The sequence below is a fragment of the Ambystoma mexicanum genome, chromosome 2p (genome assembly GCF_040938575.1).
Source record: "Ambystoma mexicanum isolate Mex_15411 chromosome 2p, UKY_AmexF1_1, whole genome shotgun sequence".
Taxonomy (NCBI): domain Eukaryota; kingdom Metazoa; phylum Chordata; class Amphibia; order Caudata; family Ambystomatidae; genus Ambystoma; species Ambystoma mexicanum.
In genome coordinates this window covers 702,503,244-702,525,525 of record NC_090923.1, presented here as the reverse complement: position 1 = coordinate 702,525,525, position 22,282 = coordinate 702,503,244, and the positions used below count along the sequence as shown (strand labels likewise).

General features: G+C 46.5%; 1 protein-coding gene and 1 long non-coding RNA gene across 4 annotated transcripts in view; one reads left to right on the top strand and one right to left on the bottom strand.

Annotated features, from left to right (window-relative positions):
* The window catches only part of LOC138566694 (uncharacterized), a 70,484-nt gene extending 52,424 nt beyond the window's left edge, over positions 1 to 18,060 (bottom strand). The window contains exon 1 of the long non-coding RNA XR_011301997.1: positions 17,741 to 18,060. This is a non-coding gene — a long non-coding RNA (uncharacterized lncRNA). The remainder of the gene's footprint in view (positions 1 to 17,740) is intronic.
* The window catches only part of LOC138566693 (leucine-rich repeat and fibronectin type III domain-containing protein 1-like protein), a 799,167-nt gene that overhangs the window by 472,015 nt on the left and 304,870 nt on the right, over positions 1 to 22,282 (top strand). The gene's annotated exons all lie outside the window — the stretch shown is intronic.

Sequence of the window (22,282 nt, the reverse complement as noted above, 5' to 3'; positions counted from 1 at the left end):
TGATTTTTCACGAAGCGCAAGGCCCTGCTTAAGGATTCAGCTCCCTAAAGCCACCAGCATTTTGCCTTGCAAGCTGCCCCGTGCAGCACCATGAAAAAAAACCTCCTGACTCTAGAGATTAATGTACAGTGACAGGCCCAGCATGAAGCAAAAGGGACATTTTAAAAGCAGAGGAAAAGCGAGCCACGGCCGGCTCCTGCCTGCCAAGGAAAGGCATGAAATATTGATGATGTGTAAGATTAAACACAGGCAGCCAACTCTCAGCGCAGAGCAGGTTTAAGGCATCACAGAGGAGCCGCTCTTGCAGGCAGATGAATCCTGGATAGCATAATGCATGCCGCTGAATTCGGTCCCTCTGTTCCTTTGATGGGCAAGGATCAAACCAGGACATGGACATGGATAATAGGAATGTCTGAGCAGAAGAGCTCTATTGTGTCTCGCTTTTGTCATCTGTGACTTCAAGGCCCAAGGACAGTATAAAAAACACTGAACAAGGCTGTACCCCCGGACGGAACCCCAAGAGAGAGAACATTCTGTTGATGGCTGAAGCACCAACCTCAATTAGATAAAGAAATAAAGATATAATTATGCTACGTAAAATGGAAGATTGGTCTTGTTATAAATATATATTCCTTGTCATTCTCTGAGAAACGTAAGGCAAATTTTAACAAACAGCTGTCTAGTCTATAGAATGCTCGCTGTATTTCATTTATATCTAGATAATAGGAATAATATTGTAGGTCTGACATTCTCCATCTCCCGCCACTACCACCCTCGTTGGTAAAGTAACAGACAGGTCCATTGGTTGTCTCTGTATAAGACCTATCCTTTGGGGTTGGGAGGATTTGGGGAATTGATATTGTCTGCATTCTTGAAGGGTCTGATATTTAAGCACTACCTACGGTGCCTACTGTAATGAAAATCCTTGGGCCTGGATTGCATTGTCCATGTAGTTCTTCTCGTCTGCAATTCAGAACAGCTGATCACCCCAACCCATCGGGAACATGGCGATGGAGTGAACAGAGAACATTGTATGATGAAAGGGATAACCATCAGAATCCCCAAACTATTTACCTCCATACCCTACTGCCCAACCTGAGCAACTATCAACAGAGCTAGCTCGGAATTATGTGTACATTGGTAAGGACCAATTTGGCAATCTCTTGACAAATTGAGTTTTAGCATATGCAAACTACTTTGCCTAAACCTTTTTGCACAAAAAGGTGACAGCTTGCCCGTCTTGTAGTTCATTAACAAACTATTGGACTTTTCAACGAAAGGACAAAGGGTCAATGTGTCCCCTCAATCGAAGATTTGGGAGCAAGGGGATTAAGCAATCACCTGCAGCTGAGAAGACTTGATTCCATTTTCAGAAAATGTTCCTCTCTGAGATTCCGTGGAAGAGGTATGTACATGAATATGTCACTGGCAAGTGAGGCAAGACATGTGTGCTTGTGTGGAACCTGTGTAATTTAAGAGTGCTCCTGCTGTGTCACTTTTGGAATTAAAATCATTGACTCTTCCAGGGGGCCTAGAGTGAGCTAATAAGTGTGCAGTCCGAGAAACCCAGACACCTGGTGGCCAGGGCGTAGTATTGAGAAGTTGCTAGGAACATTGACCTCTCATTTTCAGGCCATTCTATCAATATCTATCAATGCTGTCATTCAGAGCGAAATGTAAGGTGACTTTGTTTTTTCCTAGCGACCCGTAGCAGTGAGAAGGCTGCAGAAAGCACCAAAAAACAGTAACTGCACCTATTTCGGAAGAGGATAATCCACAACAACATATGCAAGTGCTGAACGTGAAGACCTTCGGAGCAACATGAAAACACGAGGAGGAAGGAGTAATGAGAAGGCAAGATCATCAAAAAGATCCTGGGGTAACAGCAGTCATGAGCAAACTGACCTCTAGACCAGAGTCTTCCCAACCCAGAAGTGAAATTCAGCCATTCTGGATTGGGAAAGAATAAGGACAGCCTTAGAGAGACACCCCCTACCGGATAGGAGATGAGGGCTCTTGAACTTTACAGAAAATAGTGTCAACGTACTGGAGGAAGCAAAAACAAAGAGGTGATGGCTGGAAGGTTTAGACTGAATCTTAACCACTGGCATTGCTCGGGGCAACCCTCCAGACCATCGTTCTTCGCCTGTCAAGCCATTACAGAAGGGGAAAGACCATATGCAAATCAGGCTTGGCCCCACCCCAAAAGGGGCAGTCCAGCCCGAACTGCTAGGTCACATCCCTTCTGCACGAGACCACAACCATCCCCAAACATGTTTTGCCCTTGTTTGGGCGCATCAGTGAGGAGTAGCTTGGGTCTCTAGGCCTAGCAGGCACGGGACCCACGTCTGGGCATACCCGTCCCCCTCGGGGTCACAAAGCAAAAACAAAGAGGTGATGGCTGGAAGGTTTATACTGAATCTTAACCACTGGCATTGCTCGGGTCAACCGTCCAGACCATCGTTCTTCGCCTGCCAAGCCATTACAGAAGGCGAAAGACCATATGCAAATCAGGCTTGGCCCCACCCCAAAAGGGGCAGTCCAGCCCGAACTGCTAGGTCACATCCCTTCTGCACGAGACCACAAGGATCCCCAAACATGTTTCTCCCTTGTTTGGGCGCATCAGTGAGGAGTAGCTTGGGTCTCTAGGCCTAGCAGGCACGGGACCCACGTCTGGGCATACCCATCCCCCTCGGGGTCACAAAGCAAAAACAAAGAGGTGATGGCTGGAAGGTTTATACTGAATCTTAACCACTGGCATTGCTCAGGGCAACCCTCCAGACCATCGTTCTTCGCCTGCCAAGCCATTACAGAAGGGGAAAGACCATATGCAAATCAGGCTTGGCCCCACCCCAAAAGGGGCAGTCCAGCCCAAACTGCTAGGTCACATCCCTTCTGCACGAGACCACAAGCATCCCCAAACATGTTTCGCCCTTGTTGGGGCTCATCAGTGAGGAGTAACTTGGGTCTCTAGGCCCAGTATGCACGGGACCCCCTTTGTTTTTTGCATATTTCAAGTAACTTTGGGTCTCACCCTAAGTTACTAGGGGAATCCAGACATGGACCCCTTGCTCACTATTCTTAGAGAGGCATAGCTACACCCTACTGATGAGGTTCAACCAGACCGAAACATGTGTCTGGGGTTGCTGTTGGTACTCTTGTTCAGAAGAGAATTGCCTTGCATTTTGGTGCTTGACTGCCCCAGGGCAGGACAAAGACTGATATGTTTGGGATATTTCTTCTCAGTGAAAGATAGTGAGCTAAAGACTCTGGGTAAGGCTCTTGTAACCAGGACTCATGTTTGGCAGAGAGTCTCACAGGACCCCCCCTTGTTATTTGCAACGTACTGGAGGAGGCTTTTTTTACTCAGAAAAACCCATGAAGCCAACAGGTATGTATCCAAAAGGGGAAGAGAGATGTCATGTTACATTTTAGCAATGGCTAGAAAAGATGAAGGAGTCACTCCCCATATTCAGGGATTGTATCCCCACAGGCAGGGTGGGAAGTGTTGTTTGAGCAGGCCAACGCCAACAGGAAGTTGCAGCTTCAGTCGATTGCTGAGAACATGGCAAAGGGTCGACGGTGCCACAGGCAGCTGCATATCAGCATCTTAGACTTATACCTCCCCAAAATCCTAAAACGATCCACCAGCAGTAATAAGAGTTTGGCTCATAGCTCATTCTAGGATCAGCTGCCAAAACTCATGCCGGCACTGGGTCACTGGCGTAACAGGGGCCCCCGCAGGCCCCGCGATGCGGGGGGCCCCGCCAGCACATGTCCTGGGAGGCGGCCCCACATGAAAAAAAAAAGATTTTTTTTCTCCAAAAAAAGTTTCTTTGTGAATTCACTCTGCATTCATAAAGACATTATTTCTGCAACAGAAATAATTTCTTTATGAAGGCAGAGTGACTACAAGGCTACAAAAATAAACTTTATTTTTGAAGTCCGAGGGCTCTCCCCACCCTAGTCTGGAGGCCTCCATGTCATGGGGTGTGCGGGAGGGCCATATGACTTCAAAAATAAATAGTTTATTTTTGAAGTCTCTCTGCCTTCATAAAGAAATTATTTCCGTTGTGGTTCAGTCCTTAACTGAATAATTTCTTAATGAAGTTAGAGTGACTTAAAAAAAAAATAATGGGGCTCACTCTGTCCATGACAGTGTGGAAACAACGGTGCTGGTAAGCTTACCGGCACGTTGTTTCCGGACCGGCATATTACAGATTTACCTGCTGGGGCCACCGTGCCCTACAGGTCAGACTCTGCCGGGCACAGCGGTCACGGTAGGCAGACCTGTCATGGAAGCACCACCACCGTTAACAACAGTGCATGACAGTGCATGTGCTTCCATGTCCCCATTCCCATGGAGTCCTATGAGACTCCACAGGAACGGGGATTACCAAAATTACCGGTGCCTGACATCCCGGCAGCAGGACTTGGAATAGCCCGGTGGCACCAGGAAGTCGGGTGGCGGTAATTTTTTCATGGGTCCGGCGGCAACCCGCCAGTAGCACCGTCACGGTTACCGCCGGACCTGCAATGAGCCCCAATTTCATTTTGAAGTAATAGGGCTCCCCTCTACCCCATGACGTGTGCGTGTGTGAGTGTATGGTGAAAGGGTGCACACTTAAATGTATAGGTGGCTGCCTCTGTGAGTGTATGGTGAAAGGGTCACACAAATGTATGGGTCGCTGGGTGTGCGTGCGTGTGTGCGTGTATGGTGAAAGGGTGCACACTTTAATGTATTGGTGCCTGCCTCGGTGTGCCTGTATGGTGAAAGGGTGCACACTTAAATGTATAGGTGGCTGCCTGTGTGAGTATGATGAAAGGGTGCACACTTAAATGTATGGGTTGGTGCCTGTATGGCGAAAGGGTGCACACTTAAATGCATGGATGGCTGCCTGGGTGTGCCTGTATGGTGAAAGAGTGCACACTTAAATGTATGGATGGCTGTAGGGGATGGCTGGGTGTGTATATGGTGAATGGTGTGTGTGCTTGTGTATAGGGGCACAACAAAACTTACATTTCAGGGGGCTAACCCTTCAAATGTTGGGAGAGGTGCTAACTTCACGGGTGGTGGGGAGGGGTAACCTTATTTGTGTAGGGGCATCTAACTTCTTTACACATTTTAATGAGAGTTTTCTAGTGCAGCTTCAATGTTACAAGCATTTAACTCTCTCCTTTAAGTCTCCTACTCCCTCTCTATTCTTCCAATGACTCCCCTGGCATACAACCACTAGACCCACATCGCGATTTCAATTGCCTAAAAAATGCGGCATTTGAATGCAGGTACTAACAGTGAAATGCTTTACATTGGTAATTGATGGGCCCTTATTAACAGCAAAACCCAGGTGCCCTTTAACATCAGTGTCCTGTTCGGTCCGGCAACTGGTCTAAAGGTCATCCAGGTTGAGTTAACATAGCCCAAAATTTCAGGGGCGGGGGGTGTTCTGAAGCCCAGTCAACTCAATGGTATTGCGCCACTACTTATGTTTAATGCCTTGATTACTCCTAGCCCTATTCTTCCTCGTCCCAGTACTTATGTATGAGGCAGTACTTGTGTATGAGGCACTCTGCCTCATACACAAGTACTGGGATGAGGTAGTGGTAAACAGAGGTAATGCCTGATTTAGCTACCTGCACTCTTCATTACTCCTAGTCCCACTCTTCCTCATCCCAGTACTTACCTGTGAGGCAAGGAGCCTCATATTTAAGCTCTGGGACAAGGAAGAGGGACGTGGAGTTAATTCTTGGCCAAGTAGCTGATTTTGGAGGTTGGGAGAGGGGATGTGTGTGGGGTGGGGGGCTGTTATTGTGCAATAAATCATAATGGTTGTCCATTTCCAGGCTAAGAAGGCATGATATGTGGTATTAGTGGCTAGAGAGGCATTTTGGTGCAGCCAGTCTAGTCATTCCTCAGTTTGGTGTGACTTTCTTTTAACTGGAAATTTCTGATAAAGCAGTCCTGCTAAGTGTAATTGCCTGGCTAGATTGGCATTTGGGTGCTGCCAGTCTAGCCATTTCTTACTGCGGCATTGTATATTTTTCTGGGCATCTGTGATAAAATTATGTAAGTCATTTATAATGTGCCTGTACACACATGTTTCTATTCGCAACAAGACAAGGGAGGGAACATAGAGGACGGACAAGACAAACAATCTCACTAGGCCCTGTGTCATTGTGAGTACAAGAAGTGCATGGGGAAATGGTGGGGGGATGTGCAACGGAGAGGGGAGGGGAAAACAGGCCTGCAATGCTCTGAGTACATGACTCCAGGGCAGCGCCGCTATGGGTAGTGCAAGGCAGACAAGGGGCTGCAGGGCTACAGTTACAGCCCCTAAGTGCATTTTAGGCACGGAGACACTGCAAGGGTGACCGATCAAGAAAGAGCCTGGACTCAAAGAGACTCTGAGGGTATCCAAGCAACCGGTCGGTACAGCAGACAGGTAGGTCAGCAGGGGAGGGAGAGAGCGAAAGCAGAGGAGAAACCATTTTGAGCTGCTTTCGAAACTTCAGATGGTCCGGCTCAAGCTTGAATAGGCAGGGAGGCCATTCCAGAGGGAGGCACCAGCAGAGGAGAGAGATCTACCCCACTCTCTGCCTGGAGAAGCGTTTAACCCTTAGAGAGTTGGAGGTAGCTGAGCGAAGGGCTCGAGAAAGAAGGTATTATGGAAGAGAGCGTTGGATATAGTGTGGGCCCTTGCCCCAGAAAGCCTTGTGGACAATGCAAAGGGTCCTGAACTTGATCCTTGCAGCCACCGGGAGCCAGTGGAGAGATTTCACGGCTGGAGAGATACGCTCCCTGGGCTTGAGGCCAAGGATAAGTCTTGCAGTCTTGTTCTGGATTAGTTGCAGATGGCAGAGAGTAGAGGAAGGCAGGTTGAAAAAGAGGCTGTTGCAGAAGTCCATGCTAGAAAGAACCAGGGCTCTGGAGACAGTGAGCTTCCGGTGGAAAGTGAGAAAGGGAAGAGTACCTTTAAGGAGGAGCAGCTGGTAGTGGAACTTCTTGGCGACATCAGAGATGTGAGGAGAGAAAGAGAGAGTGGCATAGAAGATGGCACCAAGGTTTTTTGCTCCACAGGAAGGCGAAGGAAGAGGGCCCAAGGCGGACGACCAGAGTGAGAGAGGGAAAGCAGGTGCCGGGGTCCCAATGAGGAGGATCTCCGTCTTACTGGCATTAAGGCAGAGATCATTATAGGCGCACCAATCCTGAATTGCGGATGGATAATCGGGAATGACCGAGAGAGGAGAGGAGGCTGAGGGGATCCTGAAGGAAAGCTGAGTCATCCGAATATCACTGAAAGTTAGAGGAGAAGATAGAGATCAGGTGGGCCAAAGGGGCCAAGTAGAGGTCGAAAAACCAGGGTGAGAGTGTAGAGCCCTGGGGAACACTACAGGTAGAGAGAGGTGGCAGGGAGAATGGGACCAGGTTGGACCTAAGGGGGTGGGGGCAGTCCAAGAGGAAGGACGTCAGGTTCTCACAGAGTCGATTGATCAGGATGGCATGGTTGACCGTGACAAAAGCAGAAGAAAGAAGGAGGGTGAGGACAGAAGTTATGCTGGAATCATGGTTAGAGAGCAGATCTTCACGGGTGTTCAGGAGAGCAGTTCCCATGCCTTTGGCAGCTCTGAAGCCAAACTGATCGTCATGGAGACAACCAACAGATTCAGTGTGGAGAGTAAGCTGGGAGATGGCAAGCTTTTCCAAGAGTTTACCCAAGAAAGGGGTGATGGAGATTGGACAATAGTTTGTCGGGCAGGTAGGATCAGCAGGCGGCTTCTTGATTAGAGGGTGCACAAGGGAGTGCTTAAGGGGAGAGGGGAACGTTCCAGTGGCTAAAGAGTGATTACAAAAATCAGCTAAGACTGGAGCGAGGGTGTCAATATGGTCCTTGATGGTTCTGGAGGAGCAGGGGAGCACCTCTTTGGACGACGCTTTCATCGATCAGACTCGTATAGAAACCTCATCAGATGTTGTCAGAGAGAAAGAGGAAAAGGAGGAGGAGAGGTACAGATGGCCAAAGGGGGCCAAGAGAGGAAGAGGGAGAGGAAGAGAAGATAGAGGACAGGATGTTCTGGGATTTAGCGGAGTAGTGAGAGGCCAGAGTCGTACAGAGGGCCTTGGAGGGAACAGAAGAAGTAGAGACCACAAAAGGATTGACCAGTTCCTTGCAGATTTTAAAGAGTTTGGCCGTGATGTAAGAGGCCGTGGAGGCGCAAGCTTTAATGTGTGCTCTCTCCTTGATGATTGTTATTGCTTTGTTTGGTATATAGGTGCAACCAGTCTAGGTATGGCTAAATATAACCTGGCATGCTTTACTGTAATGGTATTACGTGTCTACACTGGTCTACAGTGTGCAGCCAGTTGGACATGTTTTCATTGTCCCGGGAGGATAGCTCAGCGGCAACGTGCGCACCTTGGAAGGAAGACGACATGAAGCAACACAGGTTCGATCCCAGGGTCCTCGTTTAGAAACCTCTGGGTGTTTAAGCGCATTATAAATATGCAACTAAGACAAATAAAAACAATTACGCATCCAAAAAACAAACAATTCCTGTAACAGCGCCTCGATGCCTGTGGGCTGTGTGAGCGCTTTAAAAATGTAAAATAAAATTGTGGCATGGCGTTTTATAATAGCAAAGCATTAATGTTTGTGTGCACTGTTGGTGACTTGCATGTATTGGATTGGTTTTACCCTACAAAACAATTGCAAACATGTGGCTTTATAGACAATTTTTCTCAGAAAGTGTGCTGTATATTACATTAAAACACATATTTGTATCTTTCACCTAGTGCAGTGTGCGGCATACCCCTTCAGAAGTACGTTTGTGTGTATTGTGCAAGCGTGACAATCTAGTCCTCCCCAGAGTGTGGCGTCCCGTGATTTCTTGTCGAGTTGGGGGGCCCCCTCAGCATGGCTCGCAGGTGGGCCCCCACATTTTGTGTTACGCCACTGCACTGGGTACGTGAGCAGCTGCCGGGCAATGGCACTGCCCCCATGTCATCATTAGGAGCACTCAAAGACTCCTGAGGTACAGAACAGCTTTTCTATCCTTGAAGAACACCATGGTAATATTTGTACAAAGTATGCTGAAAGATGTATGGGCAAAGGACCTGGGGATGTGCGCTTGGTCGACTTAAGTGTGTTAAGAGGGGGCCGAGCTGCGTCGCCAGTATCACAAAATAGGTGCACCCACCAGCACCTACAAACAATGAAAGTGTAATTTGAATGTAACAGGTGCCTCACGCTCGTGCCCCAATAGCAAATTCAAACACTAGAGAATCCAAGTCCCTCTGATTGTTGAGAGAAACATATATCATCAATATCTTTATTCTACAAATGTCATCCGACACGTGTTTCGACGTTCGTTGTTATCAAGGCATCTGCCATCAAAATAAAGCCCAGTTCAACTGGCTGATTCTTGCTTGCTAGTTTCACCGGAGGGCTACTGCAAAAAGTGTTTCCATAATACGAGGTTTCATATGTGCGTGAATGCTCTAGTTTAAATGCGCTGAGAAATGCAGAATTCTATTGTTAATGGTGCAGCAGTAAAGTTTGATACCGTCTTGCCGTTGGGCAAATATTTACAACAAAACTAGAAAGACTGGATCCCCGTAAACCTGCGACTTATAATGATGATATATATTTCTCTCAACAAACATACGGACTTGGATTCTCTAGTGTTTGGATTTGCTATCAGGGCACGAGCGCGATGCGCCTGTTACATTTAAATTACACTATGTTGAAAGATGATGTAGCTAACAAACTTTAACATACCCCAAAATGTATTATAAGATGGAACAATGAGGGGTGCCATATATCTTTATCCCTCCCCCCTCCCTTCAAACAAAGACATTTCCTTTCTGCGATATTATCTTATTATAGCTGTGTAGAGACAGTGTGGCTATTATTGTGGGACAATGAACCACTCCAAAGTTATGACTTGGGGCAAAGCTATATGTTGAGAATGGGTCATTATCCCAAGTGATAAGGACCTCTTCTGGGGTCGATAATGATATAAGCACATACTGCTAGTAGCAGCGAAGACTTTGGTGTTGTGGTGGTGGAGTAAAATATGCTAGATTAAAAATGAGTAAAGGACACAAATTGTGTTAGCAAATTAAATATGGTTTCATGTTGTAGTATTTAAATAACTAGGTTGTCTCCATAAGGTTAGCATTTTACTTGCAAACTTAGTTGAACTTGAACAATTTTGCCATGAGTTTATTTTAGGTGCAATGTTGAAGTGAATGTTTTTTTCTTTACAAAAGTAAAAGCATTATTCCATGTTTTCACTTTGTTGTGTAATTTAGTTTGCAGTATCTTGTTCAAAGAAATCTTGCTGGGGAATTGCACCGCTGTTTCTTGAATGCAGAGAAACACTTTTCGTTGTTTCACCACTGCTTCTGAAGTCAGAGTGTATGGAATGCAGTCAATACCAGTAGTTATTTACTGCATTCCGACCATTCCTTTTTGGTCTATAATGGCTCTCTTGTGCTAATTTATGTTAACGCTGTTTGTACTTCAATTGTCAACACCATAGTAGTCTAACAGCACTGGGGCTTGTCCAGAAAGTGGCATGCTGTTTTCGCACCTAGGGTATCCAGTACCTTGTCTTCATATGAATGGAAAGGGCTACAATAGGAGTGGGAGGGAGAAGGGGGTGGGCGGGAGTTAACAAGCATGAACGATTTGCACTGTATATAGAGTGGAGGAAGGGCATGGATAGAGTTTGTGATAGGGGGCTTCTATGATTGGGCATGTACCCCATGTAGTACTTTAACAAACTACTAACATTAGCCACTATGTGGTATTGTGATGTGCTTGGGAAGCGCTCCAGGGTACTTTTGAAGTATGTTGGCTTGTTGGTCTGTTAGACGTTCCCATTACCTGCCATGTCCCAGAAGGAAATATCTGGGAATAGCCAGCTGCGGGAAATAACAGAACCCAGAGTAGACTGTGCAAAAGGCGATGATGTGAACACCACATGGGCAGTGGAATATGGGCCTATGGCTCACAAGGCCATACTTGCAGGGTTACTTACTGGACTCCCGGATTGGTTAGAATTGAATAATGACATTTACTAATAAATGTAGCCCTAGATCAAGTGGCACAAAACCTCACTGTTTCATGAAATGTCTAAGTAACCACCAAACAAGGCCCATATAATAAGATGAATTTCCAAAATAACCACCAGATGAGACCCATAAAATGAGATGAAATTGCCAAATAACAACCAAGCGAGACCCATATAATGAGTGGCTATTTCAGGGTGCAATGGCCTTCCAGCCACGGAGAATTACTTTCCACTGCGAGCGAATTAATGTACAGGTGAAGGAGGAAAATAACAAATGCAGGATAGCAGCAAGAAAATTAATATTGCATAGGGAAACCATATTGGCGTATTCTGAGATCTGGGCATTGTGTTTTAAAAGAAATAAATCCTGCTTACAGATCTCGTTGCAGAGGGATATGATATGGCATTTATAACGTGCCTATACACAAGTGTTTCAAGATATCCTTTTAAAGAGAAAATGCTTGTATTCATGAACATCAGTAGTAGGAAAATATATCACAGCAAAGCAGTTCATCCATGTCGGGGAAACTCTCTCTTTCATCACTAGTGCTGAGCAAAATGTTCACCCATCGGGCGAAACATGCAAAATGCACACTAGTTATACTTTTCGCACGTTCAGTGGATTCCCGCCAAGCGTTCCAGGCATTGGAATTTCGAGCGCCCTGCTGTTTCCCACAGGGATTCAACAATTTTGCACACCACTCGGCATTTCGTCATTGACACACATTTGCGAACACCTCGATTATTTCACTGGCGTGAAGCTAGAAAGCGAAATATGGGACCCCAAAACATTCCAGTTTCGAATGATTCAAACGGTGAAGCTCGAATTTTTGTGTGGGTCTCTTTAGTTGCGTCTGTCGCTTGATATGAAACAACAATTGGGGCCTGCACAATAGCGGGGGGTTTTATTTAACCTTTTACATTTGGGCCAATCATTTGAGGCTGGAAGGTAACAACCTCACCCTGGACAGTAATAGTATGAGTGCTTTTGCCTGCTTGGTCAATAGCAGTTGGCTTCTGAACCAGCGAACAAGGTAACCACGATGGCCACGACAACCACGACATGCTTTTACAGCTGTGTGCCTCGTTGCATTATTTACAGGTAAACATGGGAGGGTCAAATTGTGTATCTTGTGAGTGGTCTTGTACTTGGGTGGTGCTGTTGTGTCGCATAGTGCTTCCCCATGCCCCAAAATGTCCCGCTTCCATTAGAGACATGTGTTGGATGGCAGGGAGAGGTCAACTTGTGCATAGCTCATGCATTGTGGGGGGTTTGTACTTGGGTGTTGCTGTTGTGTGGCGTTGTGCTTCCATATGACTGAAAATACCCTCACTTTCATTAGGGTCGTGTTCTGGGTGGCGGGCAGTGGCGTAACACAAAATGTTGGGGCCCGCTACGAGCCATGCTGATGAGGCCCTCTCCAACTCGGCAACAAATCACGGGTCACGCCATACTCTGGGCCGTCCTAGATTGTCACTCTTGCACAATATACACAAACGTGCTGCTGAAGGGGTATGCCGCACACTGCACTAGGAGAAAGATATAAATATGTATTTTAATACAATATACGGCACACTTTCTGCAAAAAATTGGCTATAAAGCCACAGTGTTTGCTATTGTTTTGTATGGTAACACCAATCCAATACATGTAAGTCACCAACAGTGCACAGGAACATTAATGCTTTGTTATTAAAAATGCCATGCCACAATGAAAACATGTCCAACTGGCTTCAAAATATAGACCAGTGTAGACACGTAATAACATTACAATAAAGCATGCCAGGCCACATTTAGACATACCTAGACTGGTTGCACCAAAATGTCAGTCAAAGCAATAACACTCATCAAGAAGAGAGCACACATTAAAGCCTGCGTCCCCGCGGCCTAAACCAACATGGCCGAACTGTTTAAAATATGAAGGGAACTGGTTGATCCTGTTGAAGTCTCTACCTCTCCTGTTCCCTCCAAGGCCCTCTGTACGGCTCTGGCCTCTCACTTCTCCGCTAAATCTCAGGACATCCTGTCCTCTATCTCTTCTTCCTATCTCGGCCCACTTTGGCCATCTCTAACTTTCCCCCTCCTTTTTTCCTCTTTCTCTCTGACAACACCTGACAAGGTTTCTAGACAAGTCTGATCTATGAAAGCGTCGTCCAAACAGGTGCTCCCATACTCCAGGACCATCAAGAACCATATTGACACCCTCGCCCCAGCCTGGAATGTTCCCCTCTCCAGAGGCATGGAAACTAGTCTCCTGAACACCCATGCAGATCTGCTTTCTAATCTTGATTCCAGCATTCCTTCTGTCCTCACCCTCCTTCTTTCCTCAGCTTTGACACAGTCAACAACGCCATCCTGATACTCTGTGAGAACCTAGGCATCACGGATCAGGCCCTGGAGTGACTGACCTCCTTCCTCTTGGACCGCCCCCCTCCCTCCCAGGTCCAACCTGGTCCCAATATCTCTGCCACCTCTCTGTACCTGTGGCTTTCCCGAGGGCTTTATACTCTCACCCTGGTTTTTCAACCTCTACTTGGCCCATTGGCCCACCTGATCCCTACCTTCTCCTCTAACTTTCAGTGTTATGCAGATGACGCAGCTTTCTTTCAGGCTCCTCTCAGCCTCCTCTCCTCTCTCGCTCATTCCTGACTGTTTATCTGGTTTGGTGCGCCTTCAACGATCTCTGCCTTAATGCTAGTAAAACGGAGATCCTTCTCATTGGGACCCTGGTACCAGCTTTCCCTCTCTCACTCTAGCCATCCGCCTTGGGCCCTCTTCCTTCACCTTCGTGCAAGGCTAAAAACCTTGGTGTCATCTTCTATGCCACTCTCTCTTTCTGTCCTCACATCTTGGATGTCACCAAGAAGTTCCACTACCAGCTGCTCCTCCTCAAAGGGACTCTTCCCTTTCTCACTTTCCACCAGAATCTCACTGTCTCCAGAGCCCTGGTTCTCTGTAGGCAGGACAACTGCAACAGCCTCTTTCTCATTCTGACTTCATCTACTCTCTGACATCTGCAACCATTAGAAAACAGGACTGCAAGACTTATCCTTGGCTTCAAGCCCAGGGATCATATCTCTTCAGCCCTGAAATCTCTACCCTGGATCACGGCGGCTGCAAGGATCAAGTTCAAGACCCTTTGCATTGCCCACAAGGCTTTCTGGGGCCGGGGCCCGCACTAAATTCAACACTCTCTTCCAAAATACCTTCCTTCTCGAGCCCTTCGCTCAGCTACCTCCAACTCTCTAAGGGTTAGATGCTTTTCCAGGCAGAGTGGGTGGTAGATCTCTCTCCTCGGCTGGTGCCTCCCTCTGCCCCTTCAAACTTAAGCCAGACCATGTGAAGTTTTGAAAGCAGCTCAAAACTTTCCTTTTCTCCTCTGTTTTCTCTCTCTCCCTCCCCTGCTGACCTACCTGTCTGCTCTACCGACCGGTTGCTTGGATACCCTCAGAGTCTCTCTGAGTTCAGGCTCTTTCTTGATCGGTCACCCTTGCACTGTCTCCGTGCCTACCATGCACTTAGGGGCTGTAACTGTAACCCTGCAGTCCCTTGTTCGCCTTGCACAACCCATAGCTGTGATGCCCTGGCTGCACTTACTCACAGCATTGCAGCCCTGTTTCCCCTCCCCTCTCCCTTGCACTTCTTCCCTCCCTTTCCTCTTGCATCTCTCATTCTTACAATAACACAAGGCCTAGTGAGATTGTTTGTCTTGTCCTCCCTCTATCCTCCCTCCTTTGTCTTGTCGCACATAGAAACACTTGTGTACAGGCGTGTTATAAATGGATTTTATCATATCATTTTATCACAGATGCCCATAAAAATATACAATGCTGCAGTAAGAAATCGCTAGACTGGCAGCATCCAAATGCCAATCTAGCCAGGTAATTACACTTAGCAGGACTACTTTATCAGAAATTCCCAGTTAAAAGAAAGTCATACCAGGAATGACTAGACTGGCTGCACCAAATTGCCTCTCTAGCCACTAATACCACATATCATGCCTGCTTAGCCTGTACATGGACAACCATTATGATTTATCGCACAATCCCGCCCCCCCACACATCCCTTCTCCCTCCCAACCCTTACTCCAAACCTGCAGAATCAGCTCCTTGGCCATGAATTGCCTCTGCGTCCCTCTTCCTTGTCCCAGAGCTTATGCATGAGGCTCCTTGCCTCATAGGTAAGTACTGGGGTGAGGAAGAGTGGGACTAGGAGCAATGAGGATTACAGGTAGCTAAATCAGGCATTACCTCCATGTACCTCTATCTCATTCAAGTGCTTGTGTATGAGGCAGAGTACACAAGTACTGCCTCATACATAAATACTGGGACGAGGAAGAATAGGGCTAGGAGTAATCAAGGCATTAAACACAAGTAGTGGCACAACACCACTGAGTAGACTGGGCTTCAGCACTCCCCCCCTAACATTTTGGGCTATGTTGAATCAACCTGGTTGACCTTTAGAGCAGTTTCCGAACAGAACAGGACACAGATATTAAATGGCACCTGGGTTTTGCTGTTAATAAGGGCTCTGCAATTACCAACCTAAAGCATTTCACTGCTAGTACCTGCATTCAAATGCCACATGTTTAGGCAATTGAAATCGCGATGTGGGTCTAGTACTTGCATGCCAGGGGAGTGATTGGAAGGGTAGAGAGGGAATAGGAGACTTAAAGGAGAGAGTTAACGGCTTGTATATTGAAACTTCACTTGAAAAGTCTCATTAAAACGCGTAAAGAAGTTAGATGCCCACACACAAATAAGTGTGCATCTCCCCACCACCCGTGAAGTTAGCGCCTCTCCCAAGAATTGAAGGGTTAGCCCCCTGAAATGGAGGTTTTGTTGTGCCCTTGTACACAAGCACACACACCATTCACCATATACACACCGAGCCAGCCATACATTTAAGTGTTTACTCTTTCACCATACAGGCACACCCAGGCAGCCATCCATACACTTAAGTGTGCACCCTTTCATCATACAGGTACACTTAGGCAGCCACCCGTACATTTAAGTGTGCACCCTTTCACTATACAGACACACCCAGGCAGCCACCCATACATTTAAGTGTGCACCCTTTCACCGTACACGCACACACACACCCAGCGACACATATATTTGTGTGCACCCTTTCACCATACACTCACACAGGCAGCCACCTATACATGTAAGTGTGCACCGTTTCACCATACACTCACACACGCACAGGTCATGGGTTTGAGGGAAGCCCTATTACTTCAAAAAGAAATTGGGGCTTATTACGGGTCCGGCGGTAACCGTGCTGGTGATACCGCTGGTTGCCATCAGACCCGTAAAAAATGACCAGCGCCTGACTTCCCGGTGCCACTGGGCTCTTCAAAGTCCAGCAGCCCATAGGACTCCATGGGATTGGGGACACGGAAGCACCGGCACCATTGTTACCGGTGCCAGTGCTTCCGTGATGGGTCTGCCTACAATAGATGCTGTGCCTGGTAGGGTCAGATCTGTCGGGCACAGCGGCCCCAGCAGGTAGACCTGTAATATGCCGGTCGGAAAACACCAATGCCGGTAAGATTACCAGCACCATTGTTTCCGGGCCGGCATGGTCAGAATAAACCCCATTGTTTCTTTTTGAAGTCACTCTAACTTTATTAAGAAATTATTCCGTTAAGGACCGAACCATAATGGAAATAATGTCTTTATGAAGGCAGAGTGACTTCAAAAATAAACTATTTATTTTTGAAGTCATAGGGCTCCCCCGACTCCATGACTTGGAGCCCTTCAGCCCAGGGTCTTCCATGTCATGGGTTGGGGGGGTGAGCCCTCAGCCTACAAAAAGGAAGTTTCTTTTGGTAGTCACTCTGCCTTCATAAAGAAATTATTTCTGTTACAGAAATTCTTTCTTTATTAATGCAGAGTGAATTTAAAACGAAAAATGTTTCTATTTGAGAAAAAAAAAACTTTTTTTTTTCAAGTGGGGCCGCCTCCCAGGACACCTGTTGGGGCCCCTGTTACGCCAGTGGTGGCAGGGTGATGTCAACTTGTGTATCGCTAATGCATTTTGGGGGGGGGCTTACTTAGGTGGTGCTGTTGTGTCGCATTGTGGTTATACATTCCCCTAAATAACGCTGGGTGGTCGTGCAGGGTTGCTCAACTGCAGTGCTACTAGGCTGTGTATGTTGCCTTTTCACAGGGCCAGAGAAAATGCAATAACATGGCCAACTCCTCATGCTGTATAACTGTTGCACTTGGTTTGGCTGATATAATCGACAAAGACGGTGATGCTCCTGTAAATTGCTGTGGGTAACAGTCACTGTCTGTGGCACCTATGGCGATCAGTGATGTTCTCCATGAAAAACACAAAGCGACTACAGATAGCGACATCATGGCAGGTGTAGCCAGAAGAGAGATCATTCACTAAAACAATAAAAAGGGTCAACAAACACACTCTATCTGGCAGATGAGGACTACAGTGACTCAAAGGTTGAAGAATTGTCAGTGATTGAAGAACACGAGGAGGTCATGTGTAGCTAGCACCGATAAAGAGCCTCACTTGTGGGTGTGGAGTCAAGCAGGCCACAAGAGGAGGAGTACTGGCATTGGGACATGGTGCCATGACAAAACACACACTGCAGGCAACATGCGGCAGTTAGCTCTTAGAGAATCTATGGAGAAACAAACCCCTTACAGCTGCAAACATCCTGGTTTCTGGCTGCTGACGAAACTCCTTCTGCATGTCCTTCTGCTTGTGGTCCTGTTAGCGGTCCTCCTAGCTGGCTGTCTGACCGTTGCTGCCTGCAGGTGCTGCAAGTAGAAGAAGGAAAAGAAGAAGGTGGTGTTGCTGTTGTGCTGCTCCTTTGCTGCTGCTCTCCCAAACAGAAGAGTTGTGTCGTACTTGGAGGTAAGGCAGCATTTTTATAGGCGCAGCGACAAACCAGATAGCCAATTATGGTACCAATTATGGTACAGTATTTCACACGCTTATCTATGTTCTGCGCCCGATGCAAAACATCCTGCAAAGCGCATGTGCAAAGTATTTGCCATGCGCATTGGACGGGTAGAGGAAACAGGACACATGATGTACTGCACATGCGCACGTTACAAATATTCGTAGTTCATCAGTGCAGCACTTCGAAACCGAAGAGCACATGAGCACGATCACAAACTCGGAATCCCGTGTGCCTGATTACAGGCTGCAATCGAAGTGGCATATTGTGCGGCCGAAAGAGAATCACGCAAACATGAAACAAGTGCGGGCTATGCAGATGAACAAAGCATGTTCCTGCACACGAAAGCGAGAGTGAACCAAATGTTATCTGGCACGCTGAAACAAAAACAGGAAAGCGAAGTGCGTGAGTGCAAAACAGCCAGAACAAGGCGTGCACTTCATTCAGTGGCTTTTGCTGTAAGAGGTGCAGACACGTAACTGCGAAAACGACGAGCAATGGCGAAATGAAAATGAGAAATGGAGAAATGCGGAATTTCGTAACTGCGACCCACAGAGCACATCCTTCTGATTTTGCCCCAGCACTTTTTATCACATTGAAGGAGACAATCCGGTTATCTAAAGCCATACAGAGCCGCTTATCTATGCGTATCCCACCTAAATTATCCTCGCACAATTACAAAGGAGCCATTCCCACAGTGCCAAACCACCAAAAATGTCATACTGGTATAGTCACTACATTGTGAAGATCCACCGGCATATCCGTGACAGGACAAGGTCTTCATTTCTTGTAGGGAGGGTTGTTCACAGGCTGCTTGACACATTTCTGCCCTCGCTCGTTAGCCATGCTCTCACTATATTCCGCATTGCACTCCCAGCTTTGCCAGCCTCCTTCGCTTCCGAAGTAAGGGCAGGAACCACTACCTACGCCCACCTGAGCAATCTTAGTCAATTCACCCATCTATAGCTGGAGAGTAGATCCTGAACTCCTTGCCTGTGGAAAGAATCCGTCTTCATCCCAAAATGCAGGACACGTAGATGCTGTGTTCATCGCCACCGCATGAGACACAGGCAGATGTGGTCAATTGAATCATATTTTTTTTAAAAAATACAACAAGGGCAGTTGCTACTGTCCACAAATTACGAAAATGCAACAATGTCATAATGCTGCATGCATGTGGTGCCACAACTCTCAAATCGGCTGCACCACAGCATATCCCAGATTAAAATATATCCAGCACAGCAAACAGTGTGGCAAGTCCACCCACGCACAGGCACTGCCTGACTTAGACATGGAGACTGTAGTTCATAATGGGAAGGAGGATGCTTGTGGATATTGACAAGAGGTTGCTTCCAGAGGCGGAGTGGACAGATCAGTAGAGAAAGCACAAAACATTACTGTGTAAGGAAATTAGGGAACCTATCACTTGAATGGCCACTCAGCATAGTCAGAATCCTCCACTTACTTTGTGTGTGCTGTTCACTTGCCACCATCATTTGGGCTCGGATCACTAATGTAACCTTTATAATCACAGAAGGCAATATATGTGATTTCCTTTCATGTTACAGAATAGGTTGATTAAACATAATTGTAAATCCTGCTCAATGGGCACCATCAAACATAATCAACACAGGTGCTCTCACACATTTGGAAAAAGAAGCTTGAAACGAAGGAAAAGTAGCAAAAGCAGCATGTTGGCATTTCTTTAACAACTTCTCTAGCCAAGTCCAATAAAGATCTAGGTTTTATGATGACCTCCCTTAAATCACGAGTGAGTGGCCGTCAGTTCCTGCAGTTTGCAACTCAAAATGTTCCAGGGAATTGTCCAATGTCTCTCCTTTTTCCAATGGAGTACTTTCTGTAAATAGGCAGTGAATTATTTCTCACATTAACTTCAGCATACACCTCTATTTGGATCTCTAATCTAGTCAAGCTCAACAGCTTCAACGTCAAGGCACTAATCTCTCCAACACCGGCTGCCATCCTGGATGCTGATTGCACACAAAAACATCTAAGACAACCGACAAACAGTGATGGATGGAATTCCTCTGGGAAGCGTCCATTCCATTGTTCTTCAAGCTCCTCTGCAACATTACAGAAGGGGATCAACCATATGCACCCCAGTGTTGTTCCTGCAAATAAATGCAGCAGTCAAGCCAAAACTGATATACCACATCCTAACTGTACATGAACTCAAACAACCCCAGATAGGGGTCCAGGGTGCTTGAATTCATCAGTGATCCGCAGTTTGGCTCCCAAGGGACAGAGAGAAATCATCGAGCTCTTGGTGTACACTCTCTCACTAATGATAGGTTGTTTATAACGTGCTTAATACCCAAAGGTTTCTAAGCGCGGACCCAGGGATCGAACCTGTGTTGCTCCGTGTCGTCTTGCTTCCAAGGCGAGCATGTTGCCGCTGAGCTATTTTAAGAAGGACTTGCCCAATCACCAAAAAGTGATACAAGGAAATCTCTGAATTCTTCAAACTATTGGAACTTCCTATGAGAAGATTAAAGGTCATTGCTATTCATTCGGTATGTGACGTGGCAGAAGTAGACCAGTGGTTTACACATTTGTTCTGGCCACCGGTACCGGTAAACCCTTACCGCCTAACATGTAATGAGGCCATCAGTTTGTTAGCCGGGAAGACTCTTCATATTGAACAAGTGTGCTTTTCAACCCTTTCCCAAAAGGATTAACACAGTAATCTTTTTCATCAAGCTAATTCCAGACATTATAGGCCACTTGCGCAAGTGCTCAAGAGGAAAGATTAAAAATACATTTCCCTAAGGATCCCATAAAAGAACATATTCTCCTATTTTTCCTATTTCACCATTCATTTTTAATTAGTACTTGTTTAGTTTGCAGCATTTAGTAAGAATGTGCTCAATAGTCTCCAACATAAGTCTATATAATCTGCACCTTCTTGCTTCACATGGCATGTGGTTTCTTACCCCAATTATCATCAACGCTGGTAACTGGTTAAGGCGCAATTTCAATCCAAATTATGTTATTAATGAATCGTTCCATGTGCAAGATAAGGAAAAGTCTGCAAATAGGGAAAACACTGTTGAGCATAAACCTTTATTCCCAGCTAGGTACTCTATATTTGCTATTCGGTCCCAGTCTGTGGTTTTTTTCACTAGCCATTTTTTTACAATCACAATATTTTCTCCATAATCCATACATAATCCTATCTCTACATGGAACTCTTGACAGGCAGCCACCCATTCTCGAATCTGGGGGAGACTCTCCAAGTACCATTATCTTGGTCTCTATACCAACCATACTGTGTTTTTCCTTCGTCCGTCATAATCTTGAACAATAGTAAACTTCTCTTGATTTTAATCAACGTTATAAGGGTAATCAAACCCAATTCTAGGCAGATCGCCTCGATTGCGGTGCCCTGGACAACCCGAGGGCGTATCGCCAGGTTCTACCTTCCAGGATCTTCAACCACTTTAGTTCCCTATCCGTATGCATCTTCAAACCATACAGTATGCTTGGTTTAAGACTGGCATTATAACCTTTGATTAAACCTTCAATTGAGCAACCACCAGCCGTCATAGTAACTTTATGTATTGGCCCGAATTTGCGCAATATCTGTATATTTATAAAGTCTCCCAAACTTGCCAGAGAGCATGTAACGCTAATTAATGTCCCATGGTATGCATATGTATAAACCTTCTCCATTGGAATCCCATCAATTTTCCATGTAAAATGTACTGTTGCACACTGTGATATGGCATTCATAACGCGCCTGTACACAAGTGTTCCTAGGCACGACAAGACAAGGAGGGGGAAAAAAAAGGGAGGACAAAATAACGAACTAACTAGGCCATGTGTCATTCAGATCATGCAAGTGTGTGGAAGAGGGAAGGGGAGAAGTGCCAGGGGGGATTGGAAGGGGGAAGTGCAGTAAACTCACAAGTGCAGTCAGCGAGTGGCTCATTAGTGCAGAAAGAATGGACTATAAGGTTGCAGATACAGACCCTTAAGTGCTGGGGAGCATGGAGGCTGTGAAAGGGCAACTGGACATGCAGGAGCCTGGGCCCCAGTTCAGAGGGTGACCAGATGACCAGAGAGCAGAGCAGTCAGGTGCATAAGCAGAGGAGAGGTAGTTAGAAAGCTGAAATGAAAAGGAAGGTCTTGAGTTGATTCCGGATCTGGAAGTGGTTCTGCTCAAGTTTGGGAGAGGCATGGAGGATGTTCCAGAGTAAGGCCCCAGCCGAGGCGATAGAGTGCCCCCAACTCTCTGCTTGGTGAAGTGTCTGACCATCAGA